Here is a 17499-nt window from a genome sequence, read left to right on the forward strand (position 1 = left end):
TGGAATCACTGGGTTACAACAGAGCAGGGAGGACACGGAATGAGAAGGGAGAGGTCTTAGGAGTGCATCAGGCGAGCGAGAGGGGAGAGTTGGGGGTCAATATGAACGTGATACTTTGATGACATGCATGAGATTGTCTAAGAATAAATAAAGTACGTTCCATTTTTTAAAGTAGGCTCATGCTGACTTCTGCTTTTCTCCCCCTTGCTCCCGCATTCTCGCTCTGTCTCTCTTATGGGTTCAACATGAGAGATCTCTCACAGGCCCATGTATTTAAACAGTTAGTATTCAGCCGACGCTGATGGCAGTTTGGGGAAAATTGTCCATCCTTTAGGAGATGGAGTCCATCAGGAGAAGTAAAATCACTGGAGGCGGAGCTTGGGGAAAGTGTATCATTGGAGGTAGGCCTCGGGGGAAGTGTGTCACTAGATATACTGGGCAGCCCAGCCCAGAAGGGCCAATCCCAGCCCCACCACCAAACCCCTACCAGTAAGCCAAAAGTCTCCCGCTGCCAAAACTGAACTCCAAATAAACTCCTTTTTTAAAGTTGCTTCTTGTCGCAGTCGCATTCATGAGAAAAGTAATTAATTCGGTCTCTTACTTATTTTCCTGAAGCTACAGAGTTAGTAATGTCTGCATTAATCACAGTGGAAATTAAATACAACTCTTTGCAGAACTGGCAAAACATGCAAAACTCAATTTTAGGGCAATTGGCTGCCCAGTCAACAGACAACCTGAAAGGGGGAAACATGTGCTCTCCAGTGAGTCCTGGGGGAGCCTGGGTTACTACTCAGAATCAGCACAAAATTGTAGGTTCCCAGGTGGGAGGGAAGGTAACACAAAAAAATAAAGAAACATATTGAGGTCCTTTTTCCTTTTCAGTCACACACACACACACACACACACACACACACACACACACACACACACAATGATGTTGTTACCAATGCTTTTTATAGGTTCAGTCTTTTTTAAAATTCTTACCCTTCCTCTCCAAATTGGCTTTTGGACAAACCAGATGTGTGGAGCAAGGAAAGAAAGTGGTCAAGGCACAGAGAAGGGTTGGGTTTGGCTTGTGATTGTTACATTGACCTTAGAGACTCACGTCACAGACGCTGTGTAAATCAAGTGGAAAAACAAAAGCCTAGAGAAGACCCCTTGCTCTAAGTCCACTCTTCCTTCCCCTCGGCAACGCAGTTTGCTCCTCCAGGAACCAGTACTTCGGCCTGAGCTGGGAGAGTGGTTCTCAGGGGTGCTGTCACCACAGAAAGAAGCCAGAGCTCCACTCAGAAGCCCCCGTCTCTCCTGCCTGCTGATTTCCAAGCATCCAGGATGGGGAGTTATCAGGTGTATCAGATGCAGACTCTTCGCATGGAACACGGCATAGAGCAAACAGAATTTGGTGATTGGGGAAGGTGTGAAAAGAATCTGACCAGGTGGCTCGCACTCCCAGAGACAGGGGCAATCTGGGGCTGTGACAAGAGTGAAATGCCCAAGAATTCCCAAGGTGGTCTTAAGGAAAACTATTATTTGAAAGATTGCATCAGAAACCTTACTGGATCTCTGTTTCAAAGTCATAACCCACATGCAGTAGTAAATCAGCAGATGACCACAGGGCAGATATTAGGATAAACTGATTATGAGGGGATTTCACAGACTGGGATCAGCTCTGTTTCTCCTGTTATGGTTGAATTGCTCAAACATTGACCTTGGGTAGATAACCCAAGGAAAAATCAACAGAAACCTTTCGTGAGTGCCTACTGAAAGCGTCGAGTTTGCAAATAATCATAGTATACATTTTTATTACTAGTCATAAATAGTATGCCACCCATTGTTAAGGTCAATGAAGCAACAAACTATTTTTCCCCAGAAAGCCAATCATTAGATTTCATTAGCCCTCCGTTGCCGAGAGCTTGCAGCCCCAGGAGACCTGAACTGAGCAGTTTGTTCATCTTCTCAGTGAAAGAAGGAAAACAAGAAACTAGTGAAGAAGAAGAAGGGAGGGAAAGAGGGCTGATTAAGGTTGGGCGTCAAATTGATCAGGTTAAGAAACATCGAGGGGAGGGGTTGGGGATTTAGCTCAGTGGTAGAGCGCTTGCCTAGCGAGCGCAAGGCCCTGGGTTCGGTCCCCAGCTCCGAAAAAAAGAAAAAAAAAAAAAAAGCTCGAAGAAACACCGAGGGGATCCAGGATGTCCATCTCTGGATGCACCCTAATCTTACACAGGCGGAGCAGAAGGCCCCCTGATATGACTTTAGAGGTACCCCAAAGTCAGCCAGCTCATCACTCTCTACTGCTTTAGCCAATGCAAGCCTGCTCTTTGAAATTCATAGACTGTGTTGAGTCCTACCTTTGGGTCCTCCCAGAGCATTCTCCTGTCTCTATTACTGGTTTCCTCCATAATCATTATATAAATACCGAGATAGGACCTTGAAAAGCACCAGACTTGCCAAGCAGACACATACTCAAAGGTCCCAGTGTGGAGAGGAGCTGGGCAGTCACAAAACATCCATCAGATGTGCCTTGGCAGTGCAGGTCCAGTACGGTGTGACCCTCTCTGCGTTACAGCACAGGTGCTCAAGGGACATTCGGGACACGGAAGAGCTTTGAGGGGGAATTGCAAAGGCAGTGCAGACTCCATCACCTGCAACAGGCCTGCTGCACATTGGCGACTTCACTGGGAAGGACGAGCCCGTGCAGGACCTTCAAGTCTAATAGAGGAGCCGCCTCCTTGGATATGCTGGCCATCGTGGAGTCTCCGTCTATGTGGGCACAGGGCATACGGAAAGAGTCCGAGTCCTTTATTCCATTTCGCTTGGCCCTGAGATTGCTCTGGAAAAATTAACGACTTCTAAAAAGGAGGTTCAGCCCTAGTATTTGCCCAGTCTATAGTTTTGCAGCAGCACACCCAGGACCCCCACCCAGGATCCCCACCCAGGACCCCCACCCAGGATCCCCACCCAGGACCCCACTGCCCCTGGACCTTGGTATATTTATCTCCCAATGTCTCTCACCCTGACCGTGCTAATGAAATATAGGAAAATATAATTAGAACCTAATAATTAAGTAGGCACTAATGTCTACTTCTAGGGAATAATGGTCTGGTGAAGCAACCCCTTTATAAAGTGCTTGCACTGTAAGCATGGGTGCCTGCCTTTGATCCCCATCACTCACATTAAGGTAAGTTGGGAGTGAAAGTGTGTATATTCCTAATTTCAGTGCTGAGGAAGAGGAGACAGGTCTACACACACACATACACACACACATACACATATATACACACACACATACACATATATACACACACACATACACACACATATATACATATATCTACACACACATACACACACTCACTCACACACACATATATACACACATATATACACACTCATACACAAACTCACACACTCACACTCACACACTCACACACACAGTCAGTCACACACACACAGTCACACACACACACACTCACACACAGTCACACACACACACATACACTCACTTACACACACACACACACACACACTCCCCTCACATCTAGAGTCCACACCGAAGAGAAAACAGGCTGTTTCTCTGAGTCTGGCATAAAGCTGTATTTTTAGAATATGTATAGTGTTTGCTGTTAAAAAGCTCTTATAGCAATACATTAACCTTTCAATCCCATGTTTTAAAACAGCTTTCACCGGAAGGAATGGCAGTGTACTGCTTCTGAACTATTCTAAGAACCCATAGTGCAGCTTCTTCTCTCACACAGGTCATCAGTCCACAAGTGTCGATGTGTAAAAACTCTTAGAGTCCACATGTCTAAGGTGAGCGTGCCCTCAATACCATATCCCCAGCAAGGCGTCACATTCGAGACATTACTGCACACCTGGCCTTCGGTCTACATGGGATCATTTTTCTCAGATCCCAGGCAGACCAGTTGATGAATTGATCTGTCCAGATGTGAATAAACATTCTGGTTATTTCACTCTTCCCCACCAAGGAGGTAGCACCATGGAGACAGAGTGAGGGAGATGATGGCTGTGGAAGGCTATTACTTAACAACTAGAAACCGGACCAGGCATGGAGACCCACGCTTGCATTCCCAGTACTTGATGGCTGAGGCAAAAGGATTCCCATGAGTTCAAGGCTAGCTGAAGCTTCACAGAGAGACTGAGACCAAGCTAAGCTACATAGCAAGACCCTACTTCAAACAACAGCAAAGTAGAAACCACAGTGAGATCATGACTGCTTGCTTGCAGCCCTGGTCATCAGTACATGTGTGGCAATGCCTCTGAAGCCTTGCTGAGGATCTTGTCCATAAACTGTCAAATAGAGGCACTGCCCGGTCATTGCCCTCTCTTTGACTGCCTGCCAGGTTCTCTAGCTTCCTGGTTCTCAATAAAGGCAGAGGAAGAGGCCAGCAGAAGGACAGTGCGTTCTGTTGGTAGAGCGCCTACTTACTGTACTGCAGTCACAACTTAGAACGATCTCCTTTATCCGGGCTGCTGCAGATGCTGGTTTAACATCTGCAGGCAGCATTCATGGGCATCATCAAATGTAAAGAACATCTACCTAGAATTGGACTAACGTACACACACACACACACACACACACACACACACACACACACACACACCAGCAAGAACATTAGAAAAGGGGTGGGGTACTGGGCCGCTGAGTAGAGGCTTCTGGGCTGTGAGATGAACCAATAGCAGATACCTAAGCATAGCAGAGGGAACTAGAGTTGGCCAGGTGGTCCCATTACTGCCATCCCCACTGCAGCCTCCCGAGAGCAGGCAGGCAGACAGACAGACAGACAGACAGACAGACAGGAAGGTTGTAGGTAAGTAGGTAGTTGGATAGATAGATAGATAGATAGATAGATAGATAGATAGATAGATAGATACATAGATACATAGATACATAGATACATAGATACATAGATAGATAGATAGATAGATAGATAGATAGATAGATGGATAGGTAGATAGATAGAAGATAGATACATAGATAGATAGACAGACAGAAGGATAGATAGATAGACAGAAGGATAGATAGATAGATAGATAGACAGAAGGATAGATAGGTAGATAGATAGATAGATAGATAGATAGATAGATAGATAGATAGATAGATAGATAGATAGATAGACAGACAGAAGGATAGATAGGTAGGTAGATAGATAGATAGATAGATAGATAGATAGATAGATAGATAGATAGATAGATCTATAGCACAACCTGATCTAAATGAGAAGCTCAGAGCTTCTAGAGTAGCTTTACCATTCATGAAGTTACATCTCTCCTCTCCCTTCTCACGGGTCATGGTTGCACCCCACTACAGCACACTCACATCTGCCTATCCCTAATTCTCATGGAGATTTATTTCGACTTGAATACAGTGATCTATGGAGGTCATCAGAACACCAGGACTATGATTCGTAAAAATCAGTGGGAAGACAAATGAAACAAGACAGGGTATTTGGGATTTGTGGTACTCTTTATAACACACTGCTGGTCATTGGCACCTCCCTGAGGCCCTATGAATAACACACCTTGAGCACTCTCTATGCAAGAAGCTTGGCATCGAAAGGAGCTTAGATTCTTTTCAGATTTTAGGATGTTGTCTCATAAATATATATATATATATGTGTGTGTGTGTATACATATATGTACACATGTATGTATATGTGAATATATATTTATATACATATATGCACACCTATGGATGTGTGTATATGTGAATATATATGTATATGTATATACATATATGCACACATGTATGTATATGTGAATATATATACATAATAAAAAAGGTAGAGATTGCATGATGCCTAAACACAAATTTAAGCCATCACAGAGCGATGTCTCAGCAAGTAAAAACGCTTACCATGCAATCCAAATGGCCCTACTTTAATCTCCAGAACCTACATAAATATGGAAGAAGAAACAAGCTCCAAAGGTTGTCCTCAGTTTTTAGGCATGTGCTATGGTGTACACACACACACACACACACACACACACACACACACACACACACACATACAACTTTTAATTAAACATGAAATCAAATTTGTTTCATACACACCTGTGAACATAGCTGAAGGTAATTTTACACACGCTTTTTTGCGGGCCTGCATTGTTGCTGTTTGCTTGCTCTGATTTGCTCCGATTTTTGAGGCAGGTTCTCTCTGTATTGCCCAAAGGCCGCAAACTGGTTGGAAAGGGAATGGGAAACATAGCATGGTACGTTAGCTAGCTCACAGGTACCTAACACAGCATTCCAGTTCTGCTTAAGAATCTCCATGTCTGGGGCTGGGGATTTAGCTCAGTGGTAGAGCGCTTACCTAGGAAGCGCAAGGCCCTGGGTTCAGTCCCCAGCTCCGAAAAAAAGAACCAAAAAAAAAAAAAAAAGAATCTCCATGTCTTCTCAGTGTGCAATAGGGCTCTCCAGGAATTCATTCTCAATTACCTCTGTACGACGGAATCCTAAGCCATAAAACAGAGACATGAGCAGAGACTTGAGGTCAGTCTGTCATCAAAATGACCCATGACTCTCTGGATAAGATGACAAAACTCCCAGAGTAGAGGAAAAGAGAGAAGAGCAATCAGAGTTCCAACTCAAACTTCAGAACAGGATGGCCAAGTTAACTGTGTCCTCCACGACTCCATGTTGAACACCAACAGTACTAGTCCCCATGGTCATAAGAACTATAAAGATACATACCTGGCAATTTTCTGGCATTTCCCCTTCCTATTTTGAAGCATGCCTAATTTTTCTGAGAAGAGGGTGTTCCAAATGACAAGACTTGCTGTCAGTCCTCACAGTTCACTGAGTATCTTCTTCTGAAGAATTCATAGGCTTCAAAATTAAAATTTCAAAGGTACCTACCTGTGTGGATAGAATCCACCTACATCTTAAAAAGCTAAAGGTTGAATCTTTGCTCTTGCTCCCGGCAATTAGATTTTTGTTATATAATTCTCTAAAACATTAGAGAACATTAGAGAACGTTAAAAACATTCGAGCTGTTGCATCAAACCTGTTTGGATGGGACGCCAGAGTCCTCAGAGCTCAGGGTTGAACATTAGATGTGAGAGTCATGTGGAGGCCAGGAGGGATGAGGGCTAGGTCTCAGATTGTTTATTTTTCAGAAGGCATTTTGAGGCAGGAGGAAAGAGGAGAAGGAATTCTAAAATGTGATCCTGTTGTGAGGCAAAAATAAAGCCACTTGCTCTGGGGAAGTAGGGTTGCCTTTGATAGACTTACCTGAGTGCTGGAGTCCAGTTATTGCTCTCCTGCTTCTTTACACCACAGGGGCATGATGGTGGATAAAGAAGGTGCCCCATAGTTGTGTCTAGAATGCCCAAAGTCCCACATATTAATGGGTTAGTTCCTAGCTCTGTACAATTGGAAGGCGAAGAGCCTTTAGGAGGTGTGGCCTAGTGGGAAGTAATTCCATCATGATGGGTGTGCACTAGAAGGAGACTATGGCACCCTGGGTTCTACCTCCTCCCTTTCATTTCTCCTCCTGGAAGAGACTGGTCTTGCTCTACCATGGACTCCCCACCCTAGGGCTCAAACAATGGGCCCAATTGGCTATGGCCTAGAGGGTTCAGAGCTAAGACCTGAAATAAACCTTGCTTTTTTTAAGTTGATTTCCTTAAGTATTTATTACAATAACTGAGAGCTGACTAACAAGGGTCATGGAAATGTTTCTTTTCACAATACCATACCCTCTCTCTGTCTCTCCCTTGTGTTCTGACAACTTTAAAAAACAAAAACAAAAACAAAAGCCTACAGGTTCTTGTATCATTTTTGAGAGACGCTGAGACATCAGTACATTCTGAAATAAAATTTCACAGGTGAGAGGATGAGAGAATAAGGACTCATCTGGCTACACCCTGGAGACAGATATACAGGGTATGGTAGGATAGAGAGATTGGTTGTGGTGTGGGGGAACCTGTATGTTGGGGATAGGAAAAGCAGGTATTGATCAAAGTCTAGGGATTGGTGGTGACACAGGCAGGGTTAGCCAGACTAGACTAGGGCACTGGTTGTGGGACCCAGATTAGATCTAGGTGGTTTTGGGGTAAGTGAGTGAAGGAGAGGATCAAGCAGACTAGACCCTGGAGAAGGATGTCTGAAAATGCAAGCTAAATAAACCATTTATTTCCCCAAAGATGCTTTTGGTCATAGTGTTTTATCATAACAATAGAGAGTCAATACTAGAACAGGTATTCAATTAAGCTGTTAGATTTCAGAAATAGAGGTACCAAAGGAAAAAGACCACAAACATCAAATACAAGAAAATAGTGTGGCATGAATCCAAACTATATCAATAACTACATTAAATATGAACGGACTAACTAGGGCTATTAAAAGGCAATGGTTATCAGATTAAATAAAGGGAAAGATTCCACTGTGTTTACACTATGTGTATTTACAAGAGATGTGCACTACATAAACAATAAGGTAAGTTACAAGTAAAAATGATAAAAAAAAGAAGATATATCATGCAAACAGGAATTATAAGAAAGTGAAATAAAATGTAAGAGGTGGACTTAGGGACTTAGCTCCATAGCAGAGAGCATTGGTTTAGCAAGCACAAGTCATCAGAAGACAAAAATAAGACAGCACAAAAGATAACATGAGAAGTGCAACAGTGTTGGTCACTACAGAAAGTAGATCTAAGGAAAGGGTCAAAGAAGTACCATGAAATTTTTCCTAGATTTGAAAGACATATACCTTCAAATTTAAAAAGCCCAACTGTGCCCAATATAATAAAAATTCTTTAAAATCCTCTTCAAAATACCAGTGATAGAGCATACTAAAAATGCTCAGAGAATAAAAATATCTATGTATGTACACATTCTAGGTTAAGAGTGACATCGGGCTCCTCAACCTTGTCCAAAGACAAAGACAAATAAATGGTTGTCAATCTAATCCTCTACTTAGTCCAGCTACCATTCAAGTGTGACACGACATAGAAGATATTTCTAGCCATGAGACACCTTGAAAATTTTAATTTCCTATTCCAAAAGCTATTGATGGGTATGTCTTGCCTGCAAGGGAGTAACGCTCAAGCGAAGCAGAGGCTGTGGCTCTGAAGAGGGGAAGGAACCAGAAGAGTGCTGAGGTTCTGGCTGAGCACCAAGCCTAAAGCATATTCAATGTAGGAGGTGACAGAACAAACTGGGGATGTCTCCAGGGAAGAAAAGCGGATACATCTACATAGGGAAAACACTGGGTAAGGAGGATTTCCCAGCAACCTTTGCACTTAGGAGGGACTGAGTAGCACAGCTCTGGCCAATGAGATGTGAGCTACATTCATGGGTAGAGATGATAGGAAAAACAATTGTTTTTCAATGGGGGAAATGCCAAAGACTGGCTGACAGTCACATTATGGTTCTCACTCCTTCCCCCTGCCTAGAATGAGGATGTGGAGTCTGAAGAATATGGAGAAGCCATTTTGAGCCCACCAGAAAGAAAGCCACACACTAAGGATCTTATACTCCTACCATCTACCCACAAACTCCAAGCTTGGACCAAGATGCAACTCCTGCGAATCAGCCAGCCCCAGACCTGGATTTTATTACATCTAAGACATAGCCAATGTCTAGACCCAACCCACACGGCCTTTGATCTGCCCCAACCTGCCCTGTGTGCATCTGACACAGAACAAGAGAAGTTCACACTCCACTTGCAAAAATAGAAATGACAGGAATAATTAAGGCAGCATTTGCCCCCAACCCACACAACCGTCTTATAGAATTGTCTGGCAATGAGAATGACTTAGGTGAACCCCGAGATGCAGAATTTAAAACTCCATCAAAAGATTCAAGGACTTTAAAGAACACACTCACACATTCACATGCCTGCACACGCGCACATGCACAGGCTCACACACGCTTAATTGTCTTAAAGAGAGAGAACTTGAAGAGAATAAATGCCTGAGAGATGCCCAGGAAAACACAAACTTAAGGCTGATAGAAACAACCCAGGATTTGAAAATGGAGTCCACTGAAGAGATTGAAATACTGAAGAGAACCCGGGTTTAAATAAAGATGGAATCGAGAACCCAACTGCCCTAGGGGAAGTCTCACGAATAGAGTGAACCAAGCTGGAGATGGTGTGGATGTGATTACAAAGGACGTGAAAAACTTGACACGGGAGAGGAGCAGTCAGGAAATGCGGGACACTAAGAAAAGATCAAGCTTTTCGGTTAGAGGCATCAACGAGGGAGACGAATCCTGACTCAGTGACGTAGAGTGGATATTCAACAAGATCATAGAAGAAAACTTCCCCGGACCAAAAAAAAGATATTCACATACAGATAAAAGAAACACACAGAACTCCAACTAAACTGGACCTAGAAAGAAACACCCCTACAGCACACCATAGCTAAGACACTAAGCATACAGGGCAAAGAGATGTGTCTGCTGGTGATACCAATTTACTCAATTCATGATCACGGATGACAGAACTTAAAGCATATGCAACATCCCCAGCTTGTCCTGTCACCTCCTACATTGAATGTGCTTTAGGTCCTCTACTGCATTGTAGCTAGGACCGAAAATCTGATCACTGAATTTTGCAGCTCTGGAATACATTTTCAGTCCATCTATAACAGAATTTGTTTCAGCACTTGAAAGGGGGCAATTTTATAGCGTTATCTGATTCTACACCTGTGGACTGCTCGTAGCTTGTGATGACGCTGGGGGAAATTGAGGGGTTTTAGCACAGAGTAGATTATGTAAACATGGCATAATTGCTAGTAAGGTTGAATTTTCACTCGAAAATGAAGCTAAAAGTGTTTTATCCCTAGATTAATCCAGAACAGATTGTCATTCCCACCTTGAATGGGTGCCCAGAGACATCAAACGTTAGCTCCCCTGCCCCCCCAAAATGGTTTCCAACTTAGGAAAGGAGGGAAGACTCTGCCAGAATAGGCACACATTATGGTAAGCGTTTTCTATAGTAATCCTAACACTTAGCTAAGTGAAACAATTCATTAAGCCCCAAAAGCTTCAGTAGATAATTAAAAGCCACATTGGAGAGAAAAAATAATTTATTCAGACTCTAATGTAGAAACCGCAACTGGGAACCCTGGGGACATGGCTCAGTCAGTCATGTGTCAGCTTCATAAGTCTGAAGCGCCCCTGTAAAAAGCCAGGCACTGTAGTGCCCACCTATAATTCTAGAGCTGGGGACAGGTCAGCCAGCCTGTCTAGCTGATTTGGTGAGCTCCAGTCTCAATGAGAGACCCTGTCTCAAAAACCAAAGTGGAGAGCAGGCTGAGGAAGACACTCAATGTCATCCTCCTGCCTTCACGTGCATGTGCACACATTTGCATGTGCACACAAGGGCTTGCATGTGAAACATGCATACACATGCACACTTATGTACACACGTCTGCTTGCATGTAAACATGCATACACATGCTTGCAGTAAACATGCACATACAAGCACATATACACCTGCTTGCATGTGAACATCCACACACATGCACACATACTGCTTACATGTGAACATACACATGCACACACCTGCTTGCACATGAACATGAAACATGCACACCTATCTGCTTGCACGTGAACATGTAAATGCATGCACACACACCCACACACCTGCTTGCATGTGAACACACACACACACACACACACACACACATAGGGGGAGAGAGAGAGAGAGAGAGAGAGAGAGAGAGAGAGAGAGAGAGAGAGAAGAAACAGACAGTAGCTGGGCCCTATTTCTGCAGTTGCAGAGTTCGATGTGTCTCCTCTCTGATCTAGAAGGTATCAATACTCCTTGCTCTCACACAGATTTTGCTTTTGTCTTTCTCAGATATTGATCATCTCTCAGTGTAGGAAAGCTGGGTCAAACTAATTTGCTTCTGATCTTTGTCAGATTCCCCTCTGAATCCCAGTCCCTTGTGCGTAAGGGAACTGAAAGCATCGTTCTATCAGACAACTTCTGCCCACCAGGCTGCTAGCACTAATGAAGTAGAAGTGGTGTCTTAGCTGAGAAGAACAGAGTTGTAGTTTAGATTTGGGGTGTCCCCCAAAGGCTCCGTGCTGAAGGCTCATCTGCTGTTGGGGGGGCAGCTTCAGCAGAAGAGGAAGTTAGATCACTGGGGGTGCACCCTTGAAGGGGTTGAGAGTCCTCCTCTCCTCCCCCTCTCCCCTCTCCTCCCCTCTTCTCCCTCTCCTCCCCTCTTCTCCCTCTCCTCCCCTCTTCTCCCTCTCCTTCCCTCTCCTCCTCTTTCCCTTGCTCCTCTCCCTTCCCTTTCTCCTCTCCTCCCTTCCCCCCACACTTTCCCCCTGCTTCCTGGAAGCCAAGAAGAAGCATTTTACTCCACCACACTCCCCCCCCCCCCCCCCCGTGCCATGATGCTCTCCCTAAACGCAGGTCAAAAGACCAACAGATTGAAATCTCTGAGCAGAGGAAATCTTTGCTCCCCTTTAACTGTTTCTCTTGGGTGTTTTGACACAGTGATGAAGACTGATTAATACTAAGCCTGTATTAAAGGTGGGCTCCTCAGAAGATAAAGACAGGAATTCATCTCTCCCACACTGGCCTGCTGCCTGACTTGCTAGGGAGTTCCTCAACGAGCCCTTCTCCAGGTCTTATGCAGAAACCATTTTCTGTGACAGGAATTTCTCCCTTCTATTACCTATGCCTAGTTCATTCTCCACAACTGTCCTGCTCTTCCTTCAGACTTCGACCTAAATCTCTTTAGAGAAAAACTAACCTTGACAATCAACCTCCACTGTCCGAGGATGGCCCAGCAGTTAAGAGCTAGGCTTGAGTGGGTGCAGGCTTGGTTCTGAGCATCCATAGGACGGCTGACGACCATCTTTAACTCCAGTTCTAGAGTATCTGACCCCTTCTCCTATCCATCATGAACATGCACATGATATACATACATACATACACACACACATACATACGTACATGCAAACCACGTGATTTAGGAACGTGAGCTTCCCTGAAAACAGTAAGCATCCTAAGAAAACTCGCATGCTTTGTATTGATAACACACTCTGGGTTATAAACTCTGTGGTGGCAGAAGCCATGCCAGAGAACTCAAGGATATAACCTTGAAACACAGACGTTGTGCAATAATTCACTGTTGTTAGCCACAGGCATCATGTGCACATACGGGTCTGTGTGGACTCTGTTGTGTGTTTAAAGTAGGGGAGATTGGGGAGAATGGGGTCTTCAGAAAGGGATTTTTACAGCATAGCTTTAAATATTAAAACCTTACACACACACACACACACACACACACACACACACACACCCCAAGAGCAAGGCAGAGACCAGCAGACTGAGGTGAACAGGGAGGTGCACTGCACGTGAAGCTTCTTACGTAACAGCTGAAGAGGGCTCGGGACAGAAAAGACAGCAGCGCAGAGCAACCTTCAGTCATTTGCAGCTGGCAGAGGCAGAAATCAAACGTGTTTGAATCCTGGCTGTTGTCCAGTTTGGCCAGGTTCCCAGATAGGTCCTCTCCATGTTTACTATGTCCTATTCCTCATAGTGAGGATCAGGGGACAGGTGATGTGTAGCGCAGCCTCCTTCCTTTATATAAAGAGGGTAAAAGTAGGTGGCTTTTCTGCAAGCGGAAGAACTCAACACAAGAATTACATTGTTGCTTCTAACGAAATACTTTCAGCATGGGTCAAAGGAAGGGGCTGGGCTGAAGCCGAGCTTTAGGTTTGAAACCTGAGCCTGGAGCCTGGATGAAAGAAAGGAAGAAGAGAGAAAGAGACAGACAAAAATTTTCTCTCAGGGGTTGGGGATTTAGCTCAGTGGTAGAGCGCTTGCCTAGCAACCGCAAGGCCCTGGGTTCGGTCCTCAGCTCCAAAAAAAAAAAAAAAGAAAAAAAAAAAAAAAAAGAAGGTAAAAAATTTTTTTCTCTTTAACTTACATGTGAATATGTATACTTTATGTAATGCATACGTATAATATGCATTATCCAAAGTATGTGTGTATCACTAACATTAAAGCAGCTACAGAAATGTATTATTAATTTATGAGCCTGCTTAAAGGATGTGCACAAATGCATCTTTAAGCAGTCTTGAAAGTTTGGATTAGAAACATCAACATGAAAGATAAAGGAAAAACAGTGCACTTCTTAGAGTCTATACTTGTCCATCAACTCCTCTCCCTACTATGGTTCATAGGAACTCCTCCTGGAAGGACAGACCCCCTTCTCCCTGGCTACCTTCATATGTGGTCCAGCTGAGGTTTCAGAGGTAATCCACTGCTATAAAGGTCATGACTCTGGAGCTGCTTAACCGAAGCCGGTACTTGACCACCATTCTGAAGAACTTCCTGTTCACTGACGTTTCAGAGATGGTCCTCATAAGTGGCGGAAGTTTAGAGCAGGTAAAGCCCCTGACCCCCTGCCTCGGATTGCCAGTTAGTCAGAGAACTGTGGAGAGAGGTATAGAGTGTGTGGGTAGTTTTACAAATGATCTTTCTCCTCAGAGTTTTGAAGCTAGCGGGTCACCTTTTGTTCTGCCTTCTTTGTTTTCTTTTCTGAATTCAGAAAGGGCTGTGTTCCAGTGTCTGCCGGGCAACGATGTTAGAGGCAGCATTCCCGGATGCTCCCTGCTCCAGATGATCCCAGACCTCACATGACCCGGCCACCACACGTCTGGAAGTATTGTCTTTCCAGCCTATGAATCCTTCTAGCATAGAGCTCACTGCCAGCCTCCTGTCTCAGAAGCTGCTTCTGTGAGCAGTTAGCCTGAGTAACGTCAAGCAAGGCAGCCTAAGCAAACACCTAGGCCCAAACTAGGTGGACAGCAGAGGTACCCAAGAAAGGTGCATGACCCACCAAACAGTGCCTTCTCGGACAGGGACATACCACACTCAGCTTAGCCAAAACGCTCAGCACGTCAGGAATGACAGGACAGTGGCGCTTGCTTTCCTGTTGAGCAGTTTATGGATGGTGCATGTTTTGTTATGGAAGCTCTTTCAGGTTATCTGGTTTGGATTCTGAGACAACCGTGGCAGACCATGGTGCATGGGTTGGATGAAAGAAACGGACTCTGAGTGCATACTTCAGACATGTGTAGAATAGTACACTGTGACTTTGGAGGGACATTAAACTGTGACAAGGTCTGTGGTAAAGACGTTTGTTTGGTGGCATATGTTCATCGTCTCAGCTGTCAGGAGGCTGAGGTTGGGGGATCAGGAGTTTGGGGCTACATAACTAGACCCTGCCTTTCAAAAAAAATGTTTTTAATCCATAGTGACTAAAAATAATTACAGAGACAAAATCTATACCTACGTTCACAACAATAACAAGTTCAATAATGATGACTCTTTACTGGGCTCGGCACATATGCCGGATGCCATGTCCAGAAAACCCACCAATAGCATGAGAGAACAGGTAAGATGGCTTCTCCGCTGTCAACTGGAAGAGTGGTAGCATCACCTGGGATATCTGCCTCTCTGGGCATGCCTGTGAGGAGGTCTTTATTAGATTGATTGAGATGGGAAGCCCTGCCCACTGTGGGCGGAACCGTCCCCTGGTCTGGGATCCTAGACTGCGTGAAGTGGGGGAAGTGAACACCATCATCCATTTGCTTTCTTCATCCTGGGCAAGGATAAAAGGTGACCAGCCGCTTCAGGCTCCTGCTGCCTTGACTCCCTTGTCAGGACAGACTATGCCTTGGAGCTGTGAGCCAACATAGTCTACCTAAATCTCCTTCATCAGCGTGTCTTCTCACAGCAGCAGAACAGTAACTAAAACCACAGGGTAGACCTCACCTTGTTGGGGAAGGGTAGAAGTGCTATGTAGCCCTGCTGGCCTTTAGCTGAGTATGTACCTGAGGATGACCTTGAAATCCCGATCCTCCTGCTGTCACCTACTGAGCGCTGGCCTTATTACATCTGAGTACTACCATGTTCAGTTTCTATCTAAGGAGCGCTAGGGCTAGAACCCAGGGCTACGTCCATGCTACCAACTGAGCTACATTCCCAATCATTCCCTAAAGTACCCTTAACTTTGCATCCTAAATGGGTCTGTCAGGGTCTGATTGATCATCCCCCTCACCCCCACCCGGTTATGCTGAGCTCCACCGTACCACACCGCCACCCAGGGCCCACGGATTTACCTCACGTTTTTTGAAGACAAGACTAGGCCTGGCGATGATGACTTCAGATTCTCACGTGTATCTCCCTTCCCCTCCCCCTCCTTCCCTTCCCTAACCACCTCCACTTGTACTTTAACTCGAGTCTTTTAAAACTAGATGGGGGTATCCAGGAAGTGTCTGCTTCCCTTTTTATTCCACAGTCTCCTAGCAACCCTGGCTCCTCGCAGCCTGGGAGGTGGATGTGTCGGGGGAGTCTGGGAGGCTGAGGTGAGAACGTGAGGAAAGCTCTTTCCTCCTAGGCCCCGAAGTACAGAATTGCTACTTCACAGTAATTAATATCGCCAAAAAAGGCATCGGTTCCCCTCTGTGCCATAGCGTGCGTCCAAGCCTCGGGGTAACAAATGATTTGTTGAGGAGGGCCAGGCTGCGCTTTTTTGCCAGAATCGGAGATTGTTTGAAAGATAATAGTTGATGCTGCATCTGCTTGGGCTCTGGTGAGGAGAACGGTTAAGCTAAGCACCACTTGGGAGCGCAAGTATACAAGGTCAGCTAGATCAACATGCTGGTCTCAGAAGATATTCTGAACTGTTCTTTGGTGATAATATAACTTTATTTTTTTTCCTTTTCTTTTTTTCCGGAGCTGGGGACCGAACCCAGGGCCTTGCGCTTGCTAGGCAAGCGCTCTACCACTGTGCTAAATCCCCAACCCCTGATAATATAACTTTAAGGCCAGAAGGGATCTTAGGGTCGTGTTGTTCAAAGACCACGGTTTTAAGCTGATAAGTAGAGGCCCAGAGATGTAAGATGGTCCACTTCTAATGAAGGAAGGTCCAAGCTAGGGCTCGAACCCTGTTCCCTGAGGTCAGCACGGCACTTCCAACTACCCAGTGCTGCCCATACAGAGAGCCATCCTGGCCCACCACTCAAGGGATGAGCTGCAAAGCTTTTAAGCGAAAAGCCTGTGCCATAGACAGAGCAGAAGTCTCTGAGTCACACGGCTGTGCCCATGGCCTCACTGGTAAGGTGTCTCTCCTGGCTGAGGGAAGGCAGACAACAGCCGGGAAATGCAGAAAGCAGGTTGGTCTGCTGTTCTTGAAAGACTGAGTCTGGTCTTCATCCTAACGGTCATATGGAGAAGGGAAGTGATGAGCCATTCCCAGTGACCCCAAATTTGGTTTCGGAGCTAGTTCTGGTAAGCTGTAGCAAACTGTAGAATTGCACCAAAATCCTCCATTGGGAGTGACCAAGGTCTAAGTCAAATGATCTTTGACGGGGGGGCGGGGGGGGGGACGACACTGATAAGCTTGTTATTAGGTAGTACAACTCGGAGCGACTCAAACAATGTGAGAGGCACTGCAGGCGCCAGGGTGAAAGGATTGGACCAGGAGCTCTGTCCTCTGC

At 45.1% G+C, this 17499-nt stretch overlaps 1 long non-coding RNA gene across 1 annotated transcript; it reads right to left on the reverse strand.

The window, feature by feature from the left end:
• Positions 1-595: 595 nt before the first annotated feature.
• On the reverse strand, positions 596-16302 carry LOC102549556 (uncharacterized). Its single transcript, XR_015635754.1, has 6 exons — positions 16120-16302; positions 14217-14426; positions 6713-6847; positions 6333-6474; positions 6074-6199; positions 596-2830 (listed from the first exon to the last, which is right to left on the reverse strand). It is a non-coding gene; the product is annotated as an uncharacterized LOC102549556 (long non-coding RNA).
• Positions 16303-17499: the final 1197 nt, after the last annotated feature.

Source organism: Rattus norvegicus, chromosome 13 (assembly GCF_021556685.1).
Source record: "Rattus norvegicus strain SHRSP/BbbUtx chromosome 13, alternate assembly SHRSP_T2T, whole genome shotgun sequence".
Lineage (NCBI taxonomy): Eukaryota > Metazoa > Chordata > Mammalia > Rodentia > Muridae > Rattus > Rattus norvegicus.